Source organism: Pleuronectes platessa, chromosome 15 (assembly GCF_947347685.1).
Source record: "Pleuronectes platessa chromosome 15, fPlePla1.1, whole genome shotgun sequence".
Classification (NCBI taxonomy): Eukaryota; Metazoa; Chordata; class Actinopteri; order Pleuronectiformes; family Pleuronectidae; genus Pleuronectes; species Pleuronectes platessa.
In genome coordinates, this window is record NC_070640.1 from 11,308,935 (window position 1) to 11,322,587 (window position 13,653).

Below are 13,653 nucleotides of genomic sequence, written 5' to 3' on the forward strand. Positions count from 1 at the left end.
AACCAACAATGCCATGTTTAATATATAAATAAATAAGAGGATATAGAGGGAGGGGAACTCATTAGTTTGGTAAAGTCTCATTTGTGTCTTTTAGCGTCCGTTCTTCCGAATGCATTAATTCAACATAATGAGAGGGTATCGTTGCCTCACTTCACTCACACATTTTAAATGTTGCCATAGCTGCTAATGTGGGCACAGAGTGGGCAATTTAATTGGCCGAACCTGCCCTTCATTCTGCAAACAGCATGGGAAGCCTTTTTATTTATTTTCTTACTCTTGGCTTCTCCCACAAAAGACACAAACAAGTAAAAAATATATATAGAATCTTCCTACTCACTTAATGATTTGAAGTGACAGTCACTCTGTCCCCTCTGCACAGCTCCCCGAGTCCCTGGCTAACTGTGCATGAGGTGACTGCCAGTCTGATTGGTTGGGCAAAGTATTGAGGCGAGTGGGCCAGTGGCAGAGCAGGGGAGGCACAGATAACAGACTTATCACCAGGTGAGAAACGCGGAGACACCAGGCAAATTGGTTGCTTATTAACTGAAACCGTCTGCAACACTGACACTGCTGTTTTTTAAATATATAACACACAATCTGTGACTCTTAATGTGCATCGCAATGGCCCTGACCTGCATGTAGAACAAATTATGTCAACATTAAGTCGTGAAAAAGCTACAAATGAAAAGGCTTTTGGATTGTGGTATAGAAGCAGGTCCCCTCTCTAAAATGCACAATGAAATCCCAAATTTGGCAGTTATTACAGTTAAGGGAGTGTCATGGGTTTAGCTGTACACAACAGATAAGCATTTATCTCACACACGGCGAGGAGACTGCAAACATGTCTGTTCTCTTCTCTAATCTCAAAGGGGACCAATTTGTGGCAGGGGCCATTAGTGGAAGTGAGGAAGCTGGATGCTATGGAACAGTGTATCCTGAAATACAATAAACAGAGTGTTCTGTTATACAATCAGCATCTTCTTTATTCAGCGTGCATCCTGTTTAAAACATGTAGACACTGAGCCACATCAATTATACATATAACTGAAGATATGATGAGCCTTCGTGTCTACCTTCTGTTAAAAGCACTTCTGCTATAAACAATGTGTGCAGCTGTATCAAGAAGATGAAGGTACATTTTACCGTATTCTTAACTGAGCCATTATTTTAAAAAGAAGTGCGCCACGGGTTTGAGGTTGGGCTATGTAAAAGTCAATACATTACAACCCCGGAAAGGAGAACACAATCAGGAGCCCATTTAACCCGACTCTGGGATTGTGTGTAACAGGAATGGCAGTTTCTTGATCTTTGTAAACACTTTGCAGACTTAAAAAAAAAGGCAGTGTCCCCATAACGAGGGTCTGCAATGGGAGCTGGGATTACAGGCTATGACTATGGCTGCTGACATTCACAAAGGTCAACGCTTCATCCATCAACCTCTCTATACACCTACCAATCAGCCCCATCTGTCCCTGCCTGTATCATTCAGTTCATCTACCAACACCGTGGATTCACTCGTTTGTTCCTCGCGTGTTACAGGGATAGTTCACCCTGAAATGAAAATTCACTCGAAACGGCGTCATTTAAAAAGTGTTTTAAGCCTTAATGTCTTCTGACAAGGTGCGTTCATGGACGATATCAGTTTAGATGCTAATGTCGGTTAGCTTAGCCACTTCCGGTGGACTTTTAGGTTTAAAACATCGTGTAAATGACGCCGTTTCGAGTTGTAGAGTAATATCGCGGCTTGCGGATTTGGATGACACCACGCGAGCAGTATGGAGGCATTTTATTACGTCTGAAGAAGTGGTCACCAGTTACTTCATTTGTGCTGGATTCTGCTCTAACACTGTTCACTCCCTGAAGGGTTTTGTGGACTCAAACACTTCAGCCATCCCCGCCATTGGTATAGTGGTGACTAGATGATGAGTACATTTAAATTTTTAGATAAACAATCCCTATGAAGTCGTACAGATCACAACAATAATGTAATGCACAATAAAAAAAAAGCAACAAATATAATAACATGATATTTCACCAACGTTTGTGCTAAAACAGCCAAATATCAGACGTCCGAATTGAATTGACAGCTTGAGAAATGCAACCACACACCAATAACAATATTTATGTGTGAAAACACAAAGCTCTGCATTAATAAGGAACGCTGCTAGAAGAAGTCTTAGCAGATCCCTATATTTTTGTTGTAATGTGTTTTGCGAGAATCAAATTTGTCACATGGCAACATACTGAGCTTTTGCTGTGGATAGATAGTTACCTCCGCCGTGGAGATTTCAAAGAGGTTTCCCCCCGGTCCATTTGTCTCTTGATCGGTTTGTTAGTTTGTAAGCAAGACTACACACAAACAACTGAGCTGATTTCCATGAAACTTGGTAAAAGTATGTGGTATGGGTCAGGGAAGAAACAAGTACATTTTGGTGTGGATGCAAATTAGAGGGGTGGATCCAGGAGTGTTTTTCTTTCTTTCTTTCCTTTAGCAGCGCCAAATCAAAATGTGTCTATCAAAAGCTTAATGCTTGGCCTGCATTATTCAAGTTTGCAGCTTACATATTTGGGACTCCCATCAACTCCAATATTGTAGGAGTGATTGTGCAGTTGAGTTTTGCTCTGGCATGTGCAAGCTCAAATTTTTCCAGATGCAGCACTGTGCTTTTAGTAGCTCTGACATGTTCCTCCCATTAAGTCACAAGTAAAAAAGCAATTCTTGAAACTTTGCAGAAAACCACTTTACCCAAAAACTTCAGTTGACACTGCATCTCCGTCGAACCTTGAAAATCCAAAAGGAGATTGTTTCATTTATAGTTAGGTGCCTGTGTTGTTAAATGACATAATAAAGATTTAGTGTATGTTATTTTGCTCGGTAGCTTCAACGAGACGCATTGAAATTAACTTCTGATGTTGCCAGGTTCCCCACAGCCTGCATTCCCTGTTTATCCTTCAGCTGGTGTTTGATTTTTTTGTATTTCCCAGACTTACTTTTGAAAGCTTACTGCACAGGCATAAAATCTCTGTGAATTTTGGTCTCTAACAGATCTCTCTGATTGTCGCACATCAGTACAACACGGTGAGTGTATCGAGATGTTCGGATTCCCCTGCTCAGTCTGCGTCCTTCAATATTTCTCAGATTTCCAGCAGCAGTTGTCGTATCCTGACCGATGATACAGTACTCAGATGTTTATCACTGATGTGTTAGATTTGAATTGAAATTGTTTTGTGTGTGGAAAATATCTTGATGGGTGGCAATCTTCTGATTCACAGGATTTATAAAGAATTTATCACCCAAAAATAAATGTCAGACCAAAGATGCTGCTGAGATGCATTGAGATTTTCTTGGAAAAGGATGTCAGCGGTGATAACAGCAGTGGAAATAATGATTTTGGCCGAAAAATACATTTCCCAGTGAGCATCTGATAGCGCCGCTCTCATGTACAGTAAAGGTCAACAGCTGTATAAGTTTAGATCAGAAAGGATCAGAGAGATGGCCCCTTCAAAAAGAATCAGCCTCATCCTCGTGTGGAAGCACAGACCCTGAAAATATGAATTCAAAACAGAAACAGAAGCTGGCTACTGTATTGTAAAATATGTATCATCGCATTTACAGATCAATTTACAGATCAATAACACAAGATCAAGAATTTATATCTATAAATACTACTAATAATAAAACCTTCTTCTCTATTGCACTCATCTAAACAAGGTTACACAATAAAACAGCACAGAACAAAACATGATAAAACTAAAACAAGCCTGCGAATGACGTAAACCAGTTACTCACCAAAAGCATGTCTTATTTTCTCCATAATAACTGATCACAATTCACCAAATTTAATCTACCTGTATACATAAGGCACTTGATGAATAAGAAATGATCCTTGTATAGTTTTTTCTTCCATTCCTTTTATACTTTAATTCACAGAACTTTCAGACAAACTGAAGACTCCAAGCAAAAAGCAGGAGTGATGGACAAACACCTTGGAATGATGAATTTGTTTTTTTTTTTCTCCACAAAACACTTAATAATTTATTTCACTTTCCCCCAACAGACAGGCCCAATACCTGGCCCACAGGCAATTAGTACGCTGTTACTGCTTCTTTGGATGATGCAACGCAGCGATTTTACCCTCTGGTGCAACGCTGAGAGTCCACTGAGAGTAACATGATGAAGATGAACATTTTCACACACGCCCTCAGCGTCTGCCCACTGAAGTCAGACCGAGCACTTGGCGTCAGGGCATTTTGAAGAAGGTCAGTGAGGATGATGTCACTCCGGTTTCATTAGAGAGAAGTTTGCCTGAGAAATCTGTGTAAATGAACTTCTTTACTTTTCAAAAGTGAATAAATGAATGAAATAATGGCTGAATGTTTGAATCATGAGGCAGCTGACTGGTCTGGTGCAACACTCATCTCCCGGCAACATACTGCATATCCAATGCACGCTTTTGATTGAGGTGCAAACCTGCAAACATGCCACCAACAAGCCTTAGAACAACATCCATAGTTTGAGCATAGCAGCAGATAAGGTTATTTGGTGACACCCCACTGATGTGATGCATTTTCGATAAGCGTGGGCCCGTGAAGGCAGGAGATAGGCAGCGTTCCTCAGAGAGAACCCGACGCAGGCGGTGGTGGAGTGAAACCAGCAGGTGGAAGATGGAGCCTGTTGGATCCTGAGGGAGGTGGTGGGTTGCACAATCGAAGGTTTGAGAGACAGAATGACAGAAAGGCAGTGGCGATAAAAGAAAAACGGCCCCTGAGGGATTGAGGAATGCGGAGCAGATATCTCCATATTGTCTCCATATCATGGGCCAGATATGATGATGTCAGAGATTAATGAGAGGGATTTTGCGTGGGAAAGCAGAAGTGACAGAGTGGATCGAAGCAGGGAGGCAGCTCCTATTCCCAACAGACAAAGAAGGGAGGGAAATATCTCTCTTATTGAAAGTGTCAGTCAGCTGTCTTTCTTCTTTGGTCACAAACTCTTTTCTCACACAAAAACAACTTGCTCAGGGTAAGATTAAGATTTGGATAAAACATCACATTTCTTAAAGTTGAAATAATAACTACTGGGTAAAATTTAAATGAATTGAAAACCCCAGTGGCAATCAGTAAAGTGTGCATTTCCAGCCCAGCCCATACATTACATTTTGTTTCATTACATTAAATCCAAACTGACTTCCAATAAGTGCTTTCAACCATGAGGGTGCAAACCAGAACCGCAAGATTCATACCCCCGTAAGAAACCATACATAAATTCACAAGTTACCTATTTTGGGGGATTTTCACAAAATTTCAGTCCCTATCCTAGAAATCTATGTTGAATATTCGCAATGTTAAAAAAAGATTTAAAAAAAATAATCCTGGATCTCACGTCTGATCGATCTTCACATAATATTTTCTGAATTGTTCTCTGAACACCCTTATACCAAGTATCATGGTAATCCAACCAGGAGTCTCGCGTAATCTTGCTTAAAGAAAACATGCAAACTTACAAACAAGCAACAACTCCTGCGTTAAAGCTTTAAATGTTTTACACTCATGTAATAAAACAGTCATTATCAGGTGTCTGTCTGTAGCTCCTAGCATCTTAAATATCTCAGACGGTTTCTTTTTTTTATGATAGATTTTTCACCTCTTGAATTAAATCAACCATTGCAGCACCAGCTTGTCTTTTGGTAAACATGAGAATTATGCTGAGCCACACTGATATCACGAAAATGATTTCATGGAGCATCTGCTTACCGTAGAAATCTTTGTATCTTATATTTTAAACATAGAAGGAACACAAACTGTAGAGGGACATGCATAAAACAACAACACATGTTGGATAGATGATTCATGGAATGAATTATGGAAGTCATTGCTCACCTGACTGCGGCAGCTTAGGTATGGATGGATATTCAGAATCTGCTCAAGCACATACTGACACACAGGTTGTTGTCGCCCCTCACTTCGTAACTGTTCACATTTCTTCTCCATGGCGCTTTTCTTTGAGCAAACCTTCTCATCCCAAAGTCAACTTAAAGGTCTGTCAATCACAAGTCGAACATTTTCTACAGAAAAACACAAACCGCATTTTTTAGGTGTTTTAGGGCCAACTCAAACGTGATTGGTCAAACTAAAGAAATCTAAACCAAAACCTTCTCCCTCGCCTAAAGATTCCTCATATATGCAAAATCTGTTAATAGAGATAAAGGAGGAAGAGAGGTGTTTTAAAATGAATCACAATTGTATGGATCCACAATTAACTGTTGACATCAGCTGACTACTAAAACAACACTCTCCTTACTTGTTTATCTTTGCAACAACTCAGAGAAGACTGCAGAATTCAATTTACGTTGAGACCAACTCCCCCTAACCAGAACAAGTGCTGAGGATGATGTTCTCTTATTGAGAGATGATAGAAAAAGAAGGGTTTCTATCAGTCTCAGGCAGAGTCACGATTCCCTGGAGCCCTGGTGCTCGACAGTTCCACACTAGAAGCTGCATCCAGTCTGGTTCTCCTGGCTCTCCCCTCGCTCACCCACGGTTTGAGTTAGAAACACCAGCACCTTCACACAGCTCCCATTTATAATTTACTCATGAATCCATTGCTTTTTAAGGTTTATTCAAGTCTCAGGGAAACAAAGTCAGATCTCTACTGTGAACAGATTTACATATCAGTGAGTGAGCTCCCACACACACACACACAGGTACAGTCTGCGGGAAATGGTGCACAGGTAAAGTAATTTATTTATTCAGCTAATAAATGTTTTTGTGAATATGTGCCTTATTGAATGTGTCTGTGTGAGCAAATGCATTCATTTAGCCATCATTCAAGATCTGTATGTTCACATCCACTTATCATAAGGAAACATCCTGGGACCTCAGCACGCTCACTTAAGATATTGTTACATTTCTCTCATTGCTTTCATTCCATCTCTTTTTTCTCATATTTCTCTTCCCCTTTCCTTTTCTCCTGTGGTTCTCATCCCCCCTCTCACTCTCTGGTCAAACCTGTGCTTGGTTATTTCTCCTCTGACCGTTTTTTCCTCATTGAAGGTCCTTTAGGAAATACACTAAAGTCAGGACATTTCCCCGATACCTTTCCAGAGGGGCAATACTCTGGAAAGGTTTGAAAAAAGTCCAGAGTGAGCCCATGAGAGAACACAGCAGGAAAATGCTGAGAAAGTGTTGATGACTTTTCCAACGCGCAAGAGATGTAAAACTGAAGGGGAAAAAAAGCTAATTCAAATATCTCCTCCTCACCGAAAGTTTCGGACATTTTCTTGTTGTTGGGAATGTGTCCGGTGAAACTCTTGGTGTGTTCTTTGTATGTGAACCCCCGGAAATGTCTGAATCCAATTTTCCAGACATTTTCAGGGTGAAAATGGTGTGAGACTGGGAAACACGATTATCATTTCTGCTGAAATGTATAATTTGAGGTTGTAAAATCAAGTGGACACCTAAGGCAGAGCACAGAGCAGAATGGGCTGAGTTGCATCAGGTTATCTGATCCAACGTGCTGCCATTTCCCCAGAACAGCCTCAGGGTAAAGTTTTCCCGTATTGACAGTGTTCTACTGGCTCCTTTGGTATCAAACCAGTTTAACTTTCTTCCTTTCATCTCGACATATAAGACGTTGGTTGCCACCCGCCCGTAAACGAACAAAGAAGAAGAAGAAGAAGAAGAAGAAGAAGAAGAATGCAGATCTACACCACATATAAATGAAAAAAACACTGCATTTAAATAAAATAAAGCCAAAGAGAACAGATTGGCCTCAACTGTAATTAGAGCTCTGCTGGTATTCAGTTCCACTTGATTTGATGAAACACTTTAATAGCAGACTGGTTTGATTTGAAATGGGACCATATGGCGCTTAAGAATTATTTTGACCTATTATGAGGCTTTTCAATTACCAGTCCTGACCAATAAGCATCTTAAAAACCAGACACACCGACTGTGTTCACTCTAAAATCTGTGGCTCCTGCAGTTGAAGACAAACACGTCTGACTTCCTCCTTCTGCTCTCAGCATAATATTTCCCCACAACGACCCCAGACAGGCCTCGGCTGGTGCCTGCACCGTCACCTTTACCAAAACAGATAGTAATAGCTGAACTCGTAATGTACAAGCGGAAACTCCTCCACAGAGAAAAGATGGGTAGATTGGGAAAGCTGACAGTTCCTTCTCTACAGAGCTGTCTGATTAATTTACCTCTCAGGCTTAGTACTGTGTGTTCTGGTTTAACAAGACAGGTTTTCATCCTCACAATCACTGATCCCCTCACTGTGTTTGCACAAGGCATAAGCATTGTATGGATATATATTGGACTCTTGTTATATCGATGAAAATTATATCCTGAAAATTACTGATATTGTTTTATTGGTCTATGACAGCTGAAATAAATTCCATGTTCCTGTATGTGTTACGTTTATATTAAGTCCTGTCGAGTCTCTCTATTACTATCTGACACTATCTCACACTATAAAAAGGAAATCTCAGTGGGATTTAATTGGTGTTACCAGGCCAAGTAAATAAAGGTCAAATAAAAGTAAAGTCCTTCCTTTCTTGTCCTTGGGAAGTGATAACTGCATGAAAGCCACTGAGACATATTTCACACCCTTTTCCGATTTTCTTAGTCGCACCGTGCCATTGACACAGCCTTTAATCATCTTTAGTCTTTATCCATGAAACCGTATTTCTGCTGCCCCGGAGCAGCGGATAGCCTGCTGCTCTGGACACAGGAGCCGTGTGAAAATCTAAAGAGATTTTACTCTCATCCTGTCTCGACACCGAGCTTCGAAGAGAGAGGCTTTTGCGGAGATAAATTCAACGCAACAGAATGCATGAAATCCAATCGCAGCCAACAGCAGCTGGCTTCCCGTTGCATATGGAAGTCCCACAACTCTTGTGGCTCTACGAGGGATCTTGGCGCCACAGTTGCTGCCATGAGACATCTAGCTGTGAGCTGGCAATATCCTTTAGTTTTAGTAAAGTAAATATAAATGTTTATCATCTGTGCAAAAGTTGGTATGAAACCAGGAGATGGATAAACTTCAGGAAGCACTAACTTTTAGCATTTCCACATGGATATGTTATCAAAGGATTCAAGCAACCTGACACCTTTCATACCTCTGACAATTTGTTATTAAGTCAGTCAGCAATCAAGTAGCATAAGACAGCAGAATTATATTGTTATACCATTGACTGTATACAAAGATGGACGACACATCTTCACGTCCTCCTGTTTGAACAAAAACAGCTAAAATATCAGGGATTCAGGTCCCAACACCATATGCTTTTGATGTAATTTGGAGTCTGAGTATGCCCAGTAGTGACTGTGGTGTGGAGATGCAGTGTCAACCAATCACAAGGCAGTCTTAGCTGTTAATCAGGATGTTTCCCAGTGTTTCTATAGCATCAAATTACTCATTTCACACACAACTTGCTGGAAAAGTGAACATTCAAACATATTTCAGTGCGATAAGAACTGCTGAAATTAAACTTTATTTGAGAAAGATGTATTTAAAGTGTTCATGCCCCAGCCACTAACATGTAGGAGGGAGGGTTTAACACCTTTACCACAGCCAACCACCAGAGGGCAATCAACATGATTGGGCTTCACTTTTGCCGAGCTGTGTTGTCGTCCACATTTATATCCAGGGGTCATGGTGGATGGATGAATGTAAATGCTGGATTCTTAAAATAATTTAATGCATAAACATGTTACCTCAACCCACCTGTTTGAGTTGCCTAAACACGGATGTGTTGGGTGAGCTGATTTGACTCCCTTCCAGCTGGATTACTTACTGCATGTCACAATATTTCCTGTCTCTCCTGTTTATTTAATGTAAAGAGTTCTCATTTTACATACAGGGACAAACAGAGTATCCACACAGTGACTGTGTTTGTCATTTGTCCAAGGTTGTAAAGCTTTCAGATGTGTCTGACTCAGACAAGACTGCACTTGATAATTATGAGCTGAATATGCCAATCTACTGCCCCAAGACACAAGTTGATGACACTTGTTTAAATCTATATATTCTATGGATATTCTTATTCTCTGATAGCCCTGGTTCATCCCTAATTAACTGTATCACAAACATGACTAACTGGACGCTAATAATTACACAGATTCCTGCTGTTGGAGCGAAGCCTCAGGCAAGCAGTGTGTAATTACTGAGATTCTTTATCTCCAAGGAGCACAACACACACAACGAGGACCTGAGAGGGATTCTTGATGCTGTTCACAGTCATGTCTCAGCCTCAGCGACTTTGTTACTTAAAACTCTGTCTTTTAGTTTAGATGACAACACTGCTCTTATCCCTTTTGCCTTTATTGGGTCTGTAATGTATTTGTATGTACAGAATTAGTACATCTGACTAGTGCAGCGCCCATTGTAATACCGAAATGGGCTGTTTGCCTGTGGTGATGCTGGTTTAGGATTTTTCTCTAAAGCCGCAACAGTGACCTTCAGTAATTGAAGCCACCGCTGCTGCATAAAGAGCTGTTCACCTGTTTATTGAAAGTTCTGGAAAGTTAGACTAAGTCCGAAGAACCCAGGACAGGAGAATGTTTGCCAATGTCATGATGTGTCCCAGCCTCCCCTGCTAGAGTTGCCTGTTTATTCAAAGGTTATCATTATACACATATTGGTTGTCCAAAAATAAGTCCAACACTGCACTTCCTTGGGTCCCAAATAATAAAGAAGCCAAATGTGAAGCTGATAAGATGAAATGTTATGCGAGCCACATATGGACAGACAGATGATGCAAGTATACATCATACTGTTCATCTGATGCTGCCAATACCCACTCTTTTTTCACATTAATTTCAGCACACAAAATCAACATGAGTATTCATAAGATGCTGTCTAAATAAACGGTAATAAAAGGACTGGATTATTTTAACCCACTCAGGTGAATCTTTTTCAGTTCTCAACAACAAACAGGCTTCAGGCAGCAGCTGTGAACTGTCCAGCTGCTGCTAAGGGCTGGTTTGAGCTTGTAGCAGATTAGTATTGTACAGTTCTGACAGAATTAGAGAATTACAGATTTACCCCTCGGTGACCAGAAGGTCAAGAGAGGGCATTTTCAGAGGAGAAGAAACAAGGGTGAGGGATCAGGCTGCTTATTGACCTACACAGCAGCAGTTTAACCCGTGATAAGGTCAGCTGCAGGGTTGGATGATCAGGTCACAGAGGCTTCCTCAAAAGAAACAGTACTCCCCCCCCAGCCACAGGCTGCAACAGTAAAACCGCTAACTGGATGTTGTGCCTGATCGTTGTTGACTGTACAGTATCCTGTATTTGTGTTACAGTTTTCAGTGAATGTTGTTGTGCAATAGTAGGAGTACAATTGACGTTGGCTAATTATTAATAATCATGAAATATGATTATTAAAATAACAATTATTTCTTAAAAATAATCAAAAATGATAAAGCTATTAATTAAGAAATGTAACACATTTAATTAGAAATGATACGGTTATCCATTAATAATAGTTAAAATAATTAATGAAAACAATAAAATTATCAATTAAGAATAATACAAATCTGTAATCATTGCTTATTGTCGCGGGGCACCACCCTGGTTACAGGGACCAACAATTCAATCTTTAAATATCAGTCTCAATGATATAAGTTATATTAATAATCTCAATATTTTAGTATTAATGATTATATAATAAACAATGAAGGGTTTTAAGTTCGAGCACAGGCAATCATAATCCAGCTGCAATCACATACATATGCACAAATAATCACAGACTACAGATACTTTAATTACAAAAGCATTTATTAAAAAGGGGAAATAAAGTTATAATGTTATTCAATGATTCATCATTTTAACAAGCTCCGATATTTCAAAGATAAACACAGCAGCAGCACTTATCACAATTCAGAAAATACATGTAAAACCGGCGGTCTACCTATGTATGTCTGTCTCGTGTGTGTGTGTGTGTCTGTGTCAAAGTGTCTCTCTGTGTGTGTGTGTCTATGTGTATGCATGTGAAATAAAGTTAGTGTTATTTAATGATTCATCCTTTTAACAAACTCCCATATTTCAAAGATAACAACAGCAGCCGCTTATCACAATTTAGAAAAACACATGTATTCATCTATGTGTATCTGTGTGTGTGTATCTGCCTGTGTCTCTGTGTCTGTGTGGGTGTGTGTGTGTGTGTGTGAGAGAGCGAGAGAGAGAGAAAAAGAAGGGGGCGTGGCGATGACGCAGTCACGTGGTGACGTCACATCTAAGATGGCGGCCGATCATGATTCGTGGAATCAAGGCCTAAAAACTCTCAAAATGGCAGATTGACTACAAAATAAGATGGCGGAGCCGTTATGAATTTAGAGCCAGAATGGGAGGAGAGGGAGAGAGGAGGCGTGGCAATAATAGATTCAAAATGGTGGTTTAACTTGCGTTATTCAAAATGGAGTCTATGTTAATGACACCATGTGGCCGGAGCTCACACTGGTGGTCGTCACATGAATTACACCAAGGGATTTTCAGACAAAGAGAATTCTTTGTCTCTGCTTTGGCGTTCGGCCGCATGGCTTCCAGATGTGTCCAGCCTCTCTGAATATAGATTTAACTATGTTACATGAACTGTATTCTAAATACAGATCGGATGTGTGTATAGGTCGGTTTAGAAGGAGAGAGAGAGAGAGAGAGCAAAGCTCTTAAAAGCACCGTCAGAGACAAGTTACATTTACTTTACCACTCAGCACCCAAGTGGCGTTGTGTGCTGAGGTTTGACCGGTAAAGTCTCTTTAAAGTTGTTCAAACGGTCACAATGAGCTGGAGACGCTGCTCACGGCGCTTAAAAACTGTGGCACAAGGCCGTAACCGGAAACCGGAAGTGGCGAATCGCCGCTAAACACTAGAGACTCGGCGGTCTCATACAAAACAAATACATTCAAGTATTAAAACAATACGCTACGTATTAGATTAACATCTGCCCAGACAATAAAGCCTCTTACTGTACCACCCTCGCGGTGTGCGTGCGCGTCGGGCCAGTGAATCACGTGGTCTCTCAAGCGGTCTTCGGCCGCTGGACCAGACAAGCAGCGGATTTTCTCGTGCTGCCTCGACGGGATGAACGTCGTCCTTCTTCTTCAGGGATGTGGAGCTCGTGCTCCTCAGCGGAATGAATCTCGCGCTTCTGCAGGGGACGGCTGTGGAAGCCGTTTGTAGATCGTTGGGAAAAGAAAAGTAAAGTCCGTGGGGAAAGTGAAACAGTCTGAGATTGTTCCGCGTGCAATTTCCTGTTTGGTCTTTTCAAGTTAAAAGAGCAAAAGTCCTTTTGAAAATAAAAACGTTGACTGAGATAAAAGACAATGAAAGAAATGAAAGAAAATAACTCTGGTTGCCCCCTTTAGCAACTAAATCATCTGGAAAGACCCGGAGGGGTCTGTTGACGTCTTCAGAGCAGGGGAAATGGCTGATAAACTAAAAGTTAAGGTTGCCCCCTTTAGCAACTAAATCAGCTGGGAGGCCCCGAAGGGGCCTGGTGATGTCTTCAGAGCAGGGTAAAATGGCAGCGATGTTTGGGGTGCATGGGCTTTTAAATTACCTGAGAGGTCCTCCTCCTTGAGGAGTTGGTCATAGGATGATGCTGGCTTTAAGCCAATTGAGTGTCAGAGCTGGACCTGAGTGGG